Source organism: Brassica napus, chromosome A2, assembly GCF_020379485.1.
Source record: "Brassica napus cultivar Da-Ae chromosome A2, Da-Ae, whole genome shotgun sequence".
Lineage (NCBI taxonomy): Eukaryota > Viridiplantae > Streptophyta > Magnoliopsida > Brassicales > Brassicaceae > Brassica > Brassica napus.
Window position 1 is genome coordinate 13,370,467 of NC_063435.1, and position 14,453 is coordinate 13,384,919.

Consider the following 14,453-nt stretch of genomic DNA (forward strand, 5'->3'; position numbering starts at 1 on the left):
CATCGATCGATATTAATCTTCATCTGTCGAGGCATTTCCTGATATCGATCGTCAGCACTGATGCGCATCGATCGATTATTCTTCCTCTCGTCGACCTCTAAGTGGTCAGCTCGGGTGAAATGTCCTTTAAGCTCCAAAATGCTCCAAAGTCATAGCTTTACTCCGAAATGCACCTGAACCTGAAAACATACCTTGAAGAGTAGAAAACATAGGTATATATATAGTAAAATACTAATATACCATGGATAAAAATGGGTCAAATCCAAGGTATATCAAGGCTCCTTGATCTTGGCGATCAGCTCCTTGCAGTCTGTCCCAAATATCTGGCATGTCGAATGCTGAAGCATATTCTCCATCGCCCATGGTAGTGCTTCTACTTCCGAATGCAAAGCTTATTCGCGTTGAATGATATTTCGTGTCTCCATAAGTTGGATCTTCCCAAAGCTGTCCACCCCAAGCCCATCCACATCCACTGAACTGTGATGTGGATGTCCACGACCCATCTAGCTTATAAATATTATCCAAGCTTATGACTTGGAGCTCATCAATTTTGTGATCTTGTAGCACTGCTGGCACCATCTCGTTTGCGTTTAACCATGCTTGACATTCACTCTCTGCATAGCGAACTAACTCCAATGGATCTCTGTCTATTTTCCTAAAGAGTTTGTCATTTCGGGCCTTCCAAATATATCATATTATCCATAAATAAGGATCCATGTCTAGTTCTGGTTCGACAATGTTGTTCTTCCTCCAGAAAAGATAATCCATATTAGCGTAGATACTCGGTACCAGAAAAATATCTTGACTTTTTGGAGTCACTGAAAGGGACCAAACTTGTATTGCTGGCGGGCATTCGAATATGGCATGAGTTACATATTCTTCTGGTTCTCCACATCTTGGACAATAATCATCACACCTCATATTACGCCGTATTAGGTTCCTTGTTACTGCTACATGACATATTATTATTTGCCATATAAGATGGCATATCCACTACAAGAAAACAGCGGTATACTGAGGGAAAAAATCGTCGGTATGTCGTCGGAATAACGATATTCCGAGGACATACCGACGAAACAAGTCGTCGGAAATATCTCCTCGGAAAATCATATTTCCTCGGAATTCCGTCGGAAATATCCGACGGAATTCCGAAGAAACAAAATTCCGAAGACACAGAGTTCGTCGGAAGGTTCCTCGGAATATACCGAGGGACGTCTTCCTCGGAATATTTCGATGGAATTCCGATGACCCAATCCTCGGAAGTTTCGACGAAATATTCTTCGGAATGTATATCGGAAAATTCCGAGAAACTTTTGTCCCTCGGAAAATTCCGAGGAACTTTCTTCCCTCGGAATATTCCGAGGAATTTCAGTTCCTCGGAAAATTCCGAGGAACATGTTTCCCTCGGAATTTTCCGAGGGACAAAAGTTCCTCGGAATTTTCCGAGGGACTAAAGTTCCTCGGAATTTTCCGAGGAACTGCTTTTCCTCGGAATTTAAAAAAAATTAATTTTTTTTTTAAATTATTTTTATTTTTAAAATTTAAATTCGAAAATTTTAAATTAAAATTAAAATCGAATAAAACATAAAACATTAAAACATAGTAGATAATATTCAAAGTTAAATAAAACATTCAGAGTTTTTGGTAAAAAAAAAAAACTACTTGTCTGGAATGTTCGGAAACACCTCGTTCGGGTACATCCTCTTCATCATCTCCATCATCTGCTCGTTCAGCCTCTTCTGGGTCTCATAGCCCGCCTGTTGAGCTGCCATCTGGGTCTCCAACGCAGATATCCGATCATCCTTGTCCTTCAGCTGAGCCGTAAGAACTTCTAGATCAACATATGCCGGTGGTGCAGAAGAAGGAGCAGCCGACCGGGAGCGACGACCCAAACCGACCAAACGTCCAATTTTTCTTTGGAAACGACTGAAATATAAATAACCAAATTTAAATAATATAAATTGATGATAAAATAAAAATCAAGAAATAATTAAATTGAACTTTAAAAAAAAAAAAAACTTACCGATTCAACGATTTCGTTGATTCGAACCCGGGACAAGTTGGTCGAGGCCGTCGAATCGTCATCATCGGTTTGAAGCTGAGACACTTCGTCATACACCTGAGTTTGGACCAGGTCGACCACGTCCCTCACAAGACCATCATCAATCTGGTCGGTCTTCTTGTTGGTATACGCCCTTTTCATAAGGGCGAGATCATCAACCGGGTCGCCCTCATTTTCTTCCGCCTTGAAAAAAATAAATTAAACAAACATTAGAAATATTGAAAAAATGTACAAAAAATAAAATTCTGAAACTTAAATAATTGAAGAAAAAGCGGTTGAACTTACCATGCGATCCGCCAGAGTGGCAATAGATTGAGCACCCAAGTTATGCTTGTAGATGCCCTTTCCTTTACGGTCGCTCCTGCGGTTGTTGGAGTTGGTGGAAGAAGTTTCTTTCGTCTCTTCTTTATCCCAATGCGCACACAACTCCTTCCAGACCGTGTCGTTCATCGACTTTGGGACCTTTTAATTTTAAAAAAAAAGTTTAATAATTTAAAAAATAGTTTAATAAATTAAAAATTGTTAATAAATTAAAAACTACCTTGTTTACTTCCCACTTCTTCTTCCACTCGTACATCTGCTTCCCATAGTTGTCCATAACTTTATGGACAAAATGGTGATAGATAGAGAGCGTATCATCGGAATTCCAGTTGAATTCTTGCTGAAATAGTTTAAAAATAGTTTTTAAGCACAAAAATATAAATAGTTTAATAATTACAAAAAAAAGTTTTAATAAATAAAAAATAGTTTAATAAATATAGAAAATAGTTTAATAATTACAAAAATAAGTTTTAATAAATAAAAAATAGTTTAATAATTAGAAAAATAGTTTAATAATTAAAAAAATAGTTTTAATAATATTTAAAATGTCTAATAAATATAGAAAATAGTTTAATAATTACAAAAAATAGTTTTAATAATATTTAAAATGTCTAATAAATATAGAAAATAGTTTAATAATTACAAAAAATAGTTTTAATAAATAAAAAATATAAGTTAAAAATTTGAATACTTACCGCAAACTGACGAAACCACAGATGCTGCTTCTCGAGAGGGAAGTGAGTGAAAGTCGGATGTCCCCTGTCGAGGGCCGAGTACATCATACGGTTGATCCATGCGCTGATCCCGTTCTCGGATCGGTTGAACCTAATAAAAAAACAAATTATTAATAAAAAAAAACAGTTTAAATAAAAAATAGTTAAAAAAATAAAAGTTAAATTACCATGTTTGACCATGTCCATGTGGATACTCAGTGAGATATGGAAGATGGTCACGATCGGGCTGTCGAACCAACTCCGCAACACTCATCACTCCCGGAGGACCCGGAGGAGCAGGAGCGGGTGCAGCAGCGGGAGCGGGAGCAGCAGGAGCGAGTAATGGAGAGGGAGATGTATGGTATGAGCTGTGGGGCGAAACGGAATCCTGAACATGGCTGGAAGAACCCCGAGACTGGCTCCCCATACCACCTCGGCTACGACGCTGGCGAGGCCGGATCTGATCATCATTAGACCTGTAAATTAAAAAAAAACATATTTAAAAATTAGTTCTAATAATTTTAATTAAAAAAAACAGTTTAAATAAAAAATAGTTAAAAAAAATAGTTTTTAATCACAAAAATATAAATAGTTTAATAATTAATAAAAAAAAGTTTTATAAATAAAAAATAGTTTAAATAAATCCCAAAAACTGTTAATAATTACGAAAAATAGTTTTAAAAATATTTAAAAAGTTAAATAATTATAAAAAATAGTTTTCATAATATTAAAAATGTTTAATAAATATAGAAATTTATATTTTATATATAAAATAAAACGTTTTATAACCACAAAAAAATGATTTTAAATATTATATATATGATTTTTAATCTTAAAAAAAGTTTTATAGATTTTAAAAATGTTTAATAAATATATAAATGAATTTCAAATGCAAAAAATAGATTTTATATACAAAAAACGTTTTCAATATATATATATAATTACAAATTCGATTTTTATAACCACAAAATTAATAAAAACTAAAAAAAAAAATTCAAATCAAGTGAAATACATAATCAAACTCGATTTTACACAAATCTACCATTCACCCTAACAAAATCTATAAATCTCATTCCAAAATCATCAAATCTACTTAAAAACCATACAAATCTAACCTAAAAGAGTGGGATAGGGTTCTCACATGATTATGGGGGAGGATTAGGGGAGATTCGCCGGAAATCGCGAGAGAGAACGGTGGAGTCGCCGGAAATCGCGAGAGGGAGAGACTGTGCGGCGCGGAGAGAAAGAGAGAAATGGGGAAAAAGATCGGGCTCGCCCTAATATTATGAGGCGTCCGACGGAAACTATCCGTCGGAATTTCCTCGGAAATATTTTTTATTTCTGTCGGAATTTCCTCGGAATTCTTTGATTCAATTTTCCCGAAATATTTGGCGGCTTGGTTTACCCGGTTAAATGAAAATATTCCGAGGAACCAGGTTTCCTCGGAATACCCTCGGTAATTACCGAGGAAATTTTGAGGAACCATGGTTTGGGGTTTTAAAACATCGATTATTTTCGCCGTATTTCATTTCTTATACAATTATAATGCATACCATTGAGGATTCTTTGTATAGATGATCATAAACCATGAAATAACACAATTTCAAAAATAATTGTAAGTATTCCCTTTACCGTTTATTAAAGTGTATAAGTGTTTCTCTTATGTTGTGTGGTTTTCGTTCATGCAATCGTAAAAGTGTTTGTTATTGGATAAAACAGCAAAGTTCCTAGTTCCAAACATCATAATCTGGTTAAGACACTTAATGAAGGTTATATACGTGTTATTCAATCCGTAAAACGTTGTTTTCGATTTAAAACCCCAAGTTCCTCGGAATTTCCTCGGAATTTTCCGAGGGAATTCCGAGGAAATCTTTATGTTCGTCGGCATTTCCTCGGAAAATTCCGAGGAAATTCCGAGGAAAAAGGATTTGATTATAGATTCTTTTTCCTCGGAATCTCCTCGGAATTTTCCGAGGAAATGCCGACGAACATAAAGATTTCCTCGGAATTCCCTCGGAAAATTCCGAGGAAATTCCGAGGAACTTGGGGTTTTAAATCGAGAAGATCTATTCCGAGGAAATTCCGAGGAAAACCTATCTGTCCTCGGAATTTCCTCGGTATTTATATTTAAAAAAAAAAAAAAAAAAGGTCGACGCTAGTCTGTTTCCGAGTCGTCATCACCAGATGAATCTGAATCTGGATCTTGGTGAAACTCTCCAATCACTGGTTCATCCTCTACGTGAACGGCGGCTTCCTCTCCGAAGTCGGTTAAATCGACTACAAGGCCAACTCCACCTAAATCTTCTGCTGCACTTAAGTTGCCGGATGTGCTTGGTTGTAGTGGGTCTTCCAGCTCAGAACTTCCCTGAACTCGGCCTCTCGGGTTGAGTCTTGTAACAGTAACCCATGGATCATCTCTGTTCCTTACCCGGGGGTACTTGATATAACAAACCTGATCGGCCTGAGAAGCAAGAATGAAAGGATCATAATATTGCAGCTTCCGTCTTGAATTTACTGATGTAACACCAAATGCATCTGTTCTCACACCTCGATCTGGAGTGTTGTCGTGCCAATCACAATAGAAAACAGTACAGCGCAATCCAACCATGCCCAAATACTTGATTTTCAAAATCTCATTTATGTGTCCGTAGTATACATCATCTCCTGATGCAGAACAAACACCAGCATCGTAAGTCGTACTCGAACGTCTCCTCTTCTGAGTTGTGAATGCATATCCTCGAGTACAAAATCTCGAATATGACTTCACAACAAAGTTTGGTCCAACGACCATCTCGCGTATCCAATCGTCAAATGTTTCACCTCTGGCCAAACCATCACTCACATAAGTAAACATCCATCCACCATATTCTCTCTGCTTCATTTCTTCTAGTTCGTCCTCTGTGGCGTATCTATATTCTAACCGCTTTTCTGCCATGAAAATCCTTTCATATTGAAGAACATCTTCGCAGTTGGTGAGTAAATATGTTTGCAAATGACTGCGCTCCTGATCAGTAAGTCGACGGTCCTTTGGTTTTCCGCTAAGTCGTCCAACGTCTGTGAAAATGTCTGGAACCTTCCAATGATATGTTGCCCGTTCGCCTCTATCATCATGCCGAGCAGGTCTTCTGTTTTTGGTCTGAACTTCTGCTGGAAAGTAGTACTCGGCAAAGTTTGAAGTTTCTTCATTGATCATCTGTGCGACTATAGACCCTTCCACCCTACTTAAATTTTTCACCATCTTCTTCAAATGGAACATATACCGCTCATACAGATACATCCATCTATACTGCACAGGACCACCAAGTTCCAATTCTCTTACCAGGTGAATAACAAGATGCTCCATAACATCAAAAAATGAGGGAGGAAATATCTTCTCAAGGTTGCACTGAATCACAGCTATGTTAGTCTTCAAATTTTCAATACCTTCAAGAGTCACTGATCTTGTGCATAAATCGCGGAAGAAACCACTTATCCCTGCAATTGCTTCATGAACATTTCGTGGTAATAGTTCCTTGAAGGCAAACGGAAGGAGGCGCTGCATCATTACATGGCAATCATGGCTTTTCAAGCCAGTAAACTTTCCTTCCTTTCTGTCGATACAGTTACGCAAATTAGATGCGTAACCGTCTGGAAATTCCACATCGTTTGAAATCCAATCAAAGAACGCATCCTTTCCCGCTGCATCAAGTCGGTATATGGGAAAAGGAGCCCTACCACTCTCATCAACATGAAGTTCTGAACGAGCACATATATCGACTAAATCCAGTCTTGACTTCAAATTATCCTTTGTTTTACCTTGAACATTAAGGATCGTGTTCATGAGATTGTCAAAAAAGTTCTTCTCAATATGCATGACATCTAAATTATGCCTTAGTAGATGATCCTCCCAGTATGGCAGATCCCAAAAAATACTTTTTTTGTGCCAGTTATGTAGGTTTCCAACACCATCTACCGGAAAATGCTCATGTCCACCGACGTCTGGCGTCCTTTCTGCACCAAAATCTCTAAGTTGTGTCTTCAAATCTTTCCCACGAATTTCCGGAGGTGGACTGTCAAACACCCTCTTGTTCTTCGTAAACAAATTCCTACTTCTACGATATGGATGATCTGGTGGTAGAAATCTCCTGTGACAGTCAAACCAACACGTTTTCCTTCCGTGTTTTAGTTGGAAAGCATCAGTGTTATCTTGACAATATGGACATGATAGCCTTCCATGCGTTGTCCATCCAGATAACATACCATATGCTGGAAAATCACTTATTGTCCACATTAGTACTGCCCGCATTTGAAAGTTTTCTTTATACGAAACATCGTATGTTTCAGCACCTTGAGCCCATAGTTGTTGCAACTCATATATTAGTGGCTGAAGAAACACATCAAGTGATCTCTTAGGATGCTCTGGTCCGGGAACGAGAATCGAGAGAAACAAAAACTCTCGTCGCAAGCACAAGTTTGGGGGTAGGTTGTATGGTGTAAGAATGACTGGCCATAGAGAATACTGTCTTCCACTCTTGCCAAACGGGCTGAAACCATCAGTACATAATCCAAGGTAGACATTTCTTCTCTCATACGCAAAGTCGGGATACTTTGATTGGAAATGCTTCCACGCTTTTGCATCTGAAGGATGTCTGATCTCACCATCTGTTGAGTGCTCCGCATGCCATCTCATTGGTTGCGCTGTGCGTTCAGACAGATACAACCTCTGCAACCTTTCCGTCAAAGGCAAATACCACATCCTTTTATATGGTACTGGAACTCTTCCACTCGTATCTTTATAACGAGGCTTCCCACAAAATTTGCATGAAACCCGCTGTTCATCCGCCCTCCAATAAATCATGCAGTTGTCTCTGCATACATCTATTACCTGATACGATAAACCAAGACCAGCTACGAGTTTCTGAACCTCGTAGTATGAGCCAGGAGCTACATTATCTTCGGGTAGAATACCTTTTACATAATCAGCAATCGCATCCACACAGTCTTCAGCCAAATTATAATCCGTCTTAATGCCCATCAATCTTGTAGCAGATGATAAAGCTGAATGACCATCTCTGCAACCTTCGTACAATGGTTGCTTTCCAGCATCCAACATATCATAAAATCTCCTAGCTTCGGCATTGGGTAAATCTTCCCCTCTAAAATGATCATTTACCATCTGCTCAGTACCTACACCGTAATCTACATCCGTTCTAATTGGATCTTCTAATCTAACCGCTGGCTGAGGTTCGCTAGTACTACCATGTTCATAATCAGTTTTTCCATGATGATACCAAATTTTGTAACTTCGTGTAAACCCACTCAAATATAGATGAGTCCAAACATCCCATTGTTTAATAACTTTTTTATTTTTACAATTAGAGCAAGGACATCTTAACATACATGTTTTTGCTTCCGGTTGTCGGTGAACTAACCCCATGAATTCGGTTATACCTTGTTGGTATTCTTCCGTAAGCAATCTCGTGTTCGGATCCAAATGAGGTCGATCGATCCAAGAACGAAAATAATTTGAAGAAGACATGTTTTTTTATGAATCAAATTCGTGTGTAAAGAAAGTGAGAGGGAGGATGAAGATATGGAGTGAATGAAGAGGAAGATGGGTGCTTATATTTATAGTTGAAATACTGCCGACGGTCCGAGGAAATTCCGACGGAATTCCGATGCAAACGGCTAGTTCGTCGGAATTTCCTCGGAATTTTTAAAATCCCCCAACGGCTCTCCAACGGCTCTCTAACGTCTATAACATTTCCTCGGAATTCATCGGTTTTTTCCAAGGAATACTTGTTTCCTCGGTATTCCGTCGGAATATTCCGACGAGATGAATTTTCCTCGGAATTCCGTCAGAATATTCCGAGGAAATTCCGAGGAAGCCAAATTTTGTGTTTCCTCGGAAATTCCTTGGTATATTCCGAGGAATTCATTTTCCGTCGGAACGTCCGTCAGAATACCGCTGTTTTCTTGTAGTGATCTTTTTAGGCGTTTTAATCTTCCAAGTAAAGGCTTGAAGCTTAGTAATGCTTGGCTCCAACACTTTCTTTTTTTCCTCTGCCTTTAATAAGGTATGAGCTATCCAATATCCTGACTTAACCGTGTACTAGCTATTTCTAGTGTAGTTCCAGCAAAATATATTCCGACGATGAGTTGAGCTTATGGCCAAACTCCTTATTCCTTACGAGGGGTATATCCTTAGAGATGTTTTTATAAGTTGTATTGTATTGCGAAATACCTGATTCTTCTACGTATCTACTAAATATTTATCAAGTGTAAGTATGAATGTGCATATGCGTATAAATCATTTTTGCACTTGAACTTGATTTGATTTTATAACCAACCCATAACCTATTTATCTCACTTCTATTCTTATGTGCTGCCTCTTAATTAGTCTTCTTACTCATCATCATTCCTTATTTGCTCTATATTTTCTCAGGTGTTTATATTCGTTTTAATACATTTTTATACATATTAAATAAGACCTCATTAATCTTTTTCCATTATGTATTTCGTTTGTATGTACATGTACTGATTGTGTGTTCGTTAGACGTTAGTAACCTACAGAGGTCTAATATTGCAATTTGAATGAGAAAGACAACTTTACTCGAGACTCTAGGTCAAAGAAAGAAAATTTCTTAGTCCTACCATATGCTTATATACACATACATGATAATAAAAAGGCTTTAATGCCATTGTCATAGCTAAACTTAATATTAGATCACTTTCAATGCTAAAAGTTCTCAAAATGGAGTTCTAAAACTCTGTTTTTTTTTAAATTATACATGGTTATTCTGGATCCACAGAAGTGGTCCAGACTAGTTATGTGTTACCACGTGTCAGTTCCATGTCTTTGGTGATGCCGAAATGAGAGAATAATACTCTGTTTTAAGTAAAATTTGCGTTCAATAACCATAAATACTTAATATTTAAATTACTATTTGTGAACTGTTCCGGTAAATTAATCTCATTCTTACCTATAGTCTAAATCCTAGTCATCTGAAAAATAGATGTTGTCTCAATACATGCTAATACAAAATTATGACTTTAGAACTAATACATACACTTAATTAACTCAATATTTTATCATAAGAACTGGTAATTAAAACGCCTATTCCTAATAATTTTGTACCATAAACAGAACACTAACAACAACTACTACAGGGAAGTTTTTGCGGCAGTTTTTAACGATGGCGATGAAGCGGCGATGGACGAGTTTCCAGTGGTGTTGGTCTCACCCCAATTGAGAAGCATAATCTCCCAGTTACAAAATGTTTCAAAGCAAGTCTCAAGTCTATTATCTTCAATCTTAATCTTCCAATGTCCATCTATGTACTTCCCTTTATCCGTTTGTCTCCTATCCCAATCAAGCTTCGCCTTCTGCTCCGACCTCAGTAAACAAAACCTCTGCAAACTCTCAGGCATCGCGTCGTGAACTCTCCACCAAGTCTTATGCGCTTCATCACTCGCGAACTGATGGTAACCTTCAACGTTCCAGTTGCAGTCATAGTCCCTAAGGCATAACCATGGCTTGTTATAACCTAAGTAATGAACAACGTACAGAACCGGAGGATCAAAACCAAACAGCTTCGTCTTCAACCTATTGATCTTAGGCTTGTCACCTGCCCAAAAATGTTTCAAGAAATTCATGTGCTTTGGAATATGATGCCACCATGTGAATATCTCTTTGAGGTAACCTTGATCTCCACCATTGTAAGACACAACTTCGTCCATGTGATCCATAAGTAGCTTGAACGTTACGTTGGATGGTTCAACCACCATTAAACCGGAGTTGAAGAGCGTACCGTCGTTTCCCATCGCTGATATCTCAGGGAACTCGAAGAGGAAGTAGATGTTTCGAAGTATAAGCATGTCTGCATCCACAAAGATGATCTTGTCGTATTCAGACAGTTGCCAAAGACAGAACTTACTGTAGTTCCATTCGTTGTATGTGTTTGGTTTAACTTTTGGGTTTCTGATTCTTTGAAACATGTGAATCTTCCATCCAGCAGATTCCAAACCGTTTCTATGGTGTTCGGTTATGGAATCATCGACGAGTATGACAAGATCGTGAGTAGAGCCAGACATTCGAATGCTTTGTGCAGCTGCAGTGGCTCCACAGACATAACCTTGAGCAGAGTGCAAGATTGTCGCATAAGCTTATTTCTTTGTGTTTGATGAGTAGAAGTTATCTGCAATTTAGAAATGATCATCATCAGATAAAACTAGAAGACTAAAGAAACTTGCTAGTTGCTACTGAATAGTCCTAGGCATTTTATCCGATATTCAAATAACCGATCCAAACCGAAATAATCAACACCTACTCGCAAATATCTGAACATTCCAATATATTTTTATATCCGAATTTTCCGAACCAAAGCAGGAGCTGAATAAAAAAACTGAATAGATATATGAATATATAAAATATAAATTTATACATAAAATATTATTATATATAAATGTAAAGTAACTATATATATAATATAATTTAAAAACCAATTAAATGTCTGCAAGCATCTAAAAATCCAAATTATCTAAAATTATTGAATTATCCAAAAATGTGGGTTTTTTTAATCCAAAATATCTTAAAAAATCTGAAATATCCAATAATTTTATTTAAAATTTCCAAATCAGAAAGAACTTTAACTGAAACCAGATTATACCTAAATTTTTCAGGTAATTACAGGTTCTTAACTTTACAGATTATACCCAACCGACCCAAACCAAAATTTCTTCGGTTCTTAAATGGATCATATCCAAAATATTTGAAATAACTGACCCGAACCGAAAAACCCATGCCTATTACTGAGTACTGACCTTTAGCTTGTAGAGGAACAAAGAGTTCACATGAACCAATAGGAAGCTGTAACTTCTGTCTTAACTGACTAAGGTTAGGCTTGTAAAGCCATGTGTTTCCTTGTCTGGTCACAAGCTCTTGACCTGTAAAAAGATTTGGGATTGGGAAGAAACCAGTTACCAAAATCACGTGAACATCATGAAGCCCTTTTGAAGAAGAAGCCACTCGAGCTACCGCGAGTTGCAAGTGCAATCTAACCACATCTCTTGACCATGTTCCTGATACGTTACACGGAAGCTTTGTAACGACAAGATCGATTCGAGGTTTACCAGGAACTTGAACCCAAGGAAGAGAAGGACATATGGGGACTTGAAATTTTTCTGCTTCATCGATCCATTCAGGGTATAGAGAATCCCAAGTTATGTTATCTGCTGCATGGTCTAGATGCAGATCTATATGTTCATAGCCAAATTTCATTACCTCCTTCCATTGATCAATCTCCATATTGTTAACATTTAGAAAGCCTGTTCCTTGATACTCGCTTCTACTAGGTAAGTAACTCTTAACAATATGTGACATATGGTTCCAGTTTATCTCAGCTGTAGATATATAGCGAAGATCAGTAGCAATATTGGGTTCTAGTATAACAAAACTTGATGTGCTTTCAACAATTTGTAGCGGTGGAGAATGGTAGAGAGTGAACAGAGCAACCAGCATTGTAACTACCGACACAGGTTTTAGAGTTGAGAACTTGCTGTGAACACTTGTTTCACTCATGAATCTCCTCTTGCTTCGCTTGTCACTATATGAAAGAAAAACGCAGTAGCTACTTAAAATTTGAGAACAAAACATAAATACACAATCTAACAATCTGGTTCCAAAAAGTCAACGCTATTGTGTATGAAACTAAAGCCATAGTAATCTTTCATCAAAGTCGAGAAAGTAATGATAAAAAGAGAAAAGGACTTACGTGGGAATAGGGAGCCAATGTCTGGACTCCATGGCACTTTGAAGATGGGATCCACATTAACTTCGTTTAGAGTAGTTAGAGCATGACTAATGGGGGATTCTTAGGGTGGAGTGCTTAGCAGAATATAAGAAACCGTCTCTTAACTTTTAACTAAAAAAACTAAAAACTGGCTCTTAAACTAAGATACTTAAGAGTCGGTTATTGTTTTTTTAGTTAAAAGTTGAGAGATGTTTTCTAATATTTTACTAAAAATCTACCCTAAAAACCCTTTCATTAATCATGTTCTTATGCAGAGGTTTCAGTTTGACTTGAGAGAGTTGTATTAAATGGGTTTATTTATTAACTGGATTGTGTGAATAAACATGATGCAGTTGTGAAAATCGTGGGCTTACACTTTGAGTTTCGTTTTACGAGTGAAAAAACGACCATGTGATGCCCATAGACGGTCCAAAACTATTGAAGGCCCAAATTTCAAAAAAAAAAAGTATTGTGGCACATGAGAGTTGATTTAATTTAGTTTCATAAGATTAAAATTGTATTTATTAATTAAATTTTATTCTATTATTAGTATTTTACCGATGAAATACAATAAATGATGTTCGGGCTCAGCATTCTGATATGGGGAAAGTTGATTTGGTTTTACCAAGTTGACTTTTCAGACCTATTCATAATGTATTTGAATACATTTAAAAATTATACATTTTCCATTTAAAAAAAAATCGATATTTTAGAAACAAGAAAACTGTTTCAAAAAAAATATTATTTTTCCGTTTCTAAATAAGTGTCATTTTGACATTTTTCACACAAATAAAGAAAGTGGCGGAAATATATGAAAGTTATTATTATTTATACCCCTCTAACCAATAGTATTTTGAGATAAATAAAATTATTTATAAAATCAATACAATTTGTAATTAATTTACAGCTGAAAGTAAGTATAATTGCATTGAAATTGTAAAATGACATTTTTTTGTAACAAAAAAAATTAAAATAACATTTATTATAAAAAAGGGAGTATATTTTACATTTTCAATGAATAAATTGATTGCAAATTGTAAAGTTCAAAAAACATAATGGTGTTTATTAAGATTTTTTTGGTTAAAAGTTGTGAAAAATAGTTGATAACAGAAAATAATGCATTGGTAACTAAAATCTTATATGTTTTTTCAGGTTTGTCTCAAACATAAATTGGGCTATGTGTTACAAATTTAGAGGTTCATTTCTTCGTACAATTTTTTTTTTATAAAAAAAATGGGGCCCTAAGCTTAGCTGAAAAAAATCAAAAAATAAAATGGGTACTCTGGAAATGCACAACACATGGCCAGAGCCGGGACGGTGTTTTTTTTTAATAAGTGTAATAAACCTAAAACATACATCTTTCTGAAACGGAAGGAATATATAATTTACAAACCTAAGTAAAATTTTTTTGCTGATTTCCAAATCCAAAGTACGGATTTTAATTAATATTTATAAATTTCTGAATTTAATTTTTTATATTTTTAATTAAAAATCCATCCAAAATCAGTCAAATCTATTGTAAAATAAAATCAACTGATGAATTTATATGATTGAATAATAATAATTTAAAGTAGTGTTTATAAATTA

General features: G+C 36.2%; 1 pseudogene; it reads right to left on the reverse strand.

The window, feature by feature from the left end:
* Positions 1-9,668: 9,668 nt before the first annotated feature.
* LOC106411805 lies at positions 9,669-12,655 on the reverse strand (annotated as a pseudogene).
* Between the last annotated feature and the right edge of the window lie 1,798 nt (positions 12,656-14,453).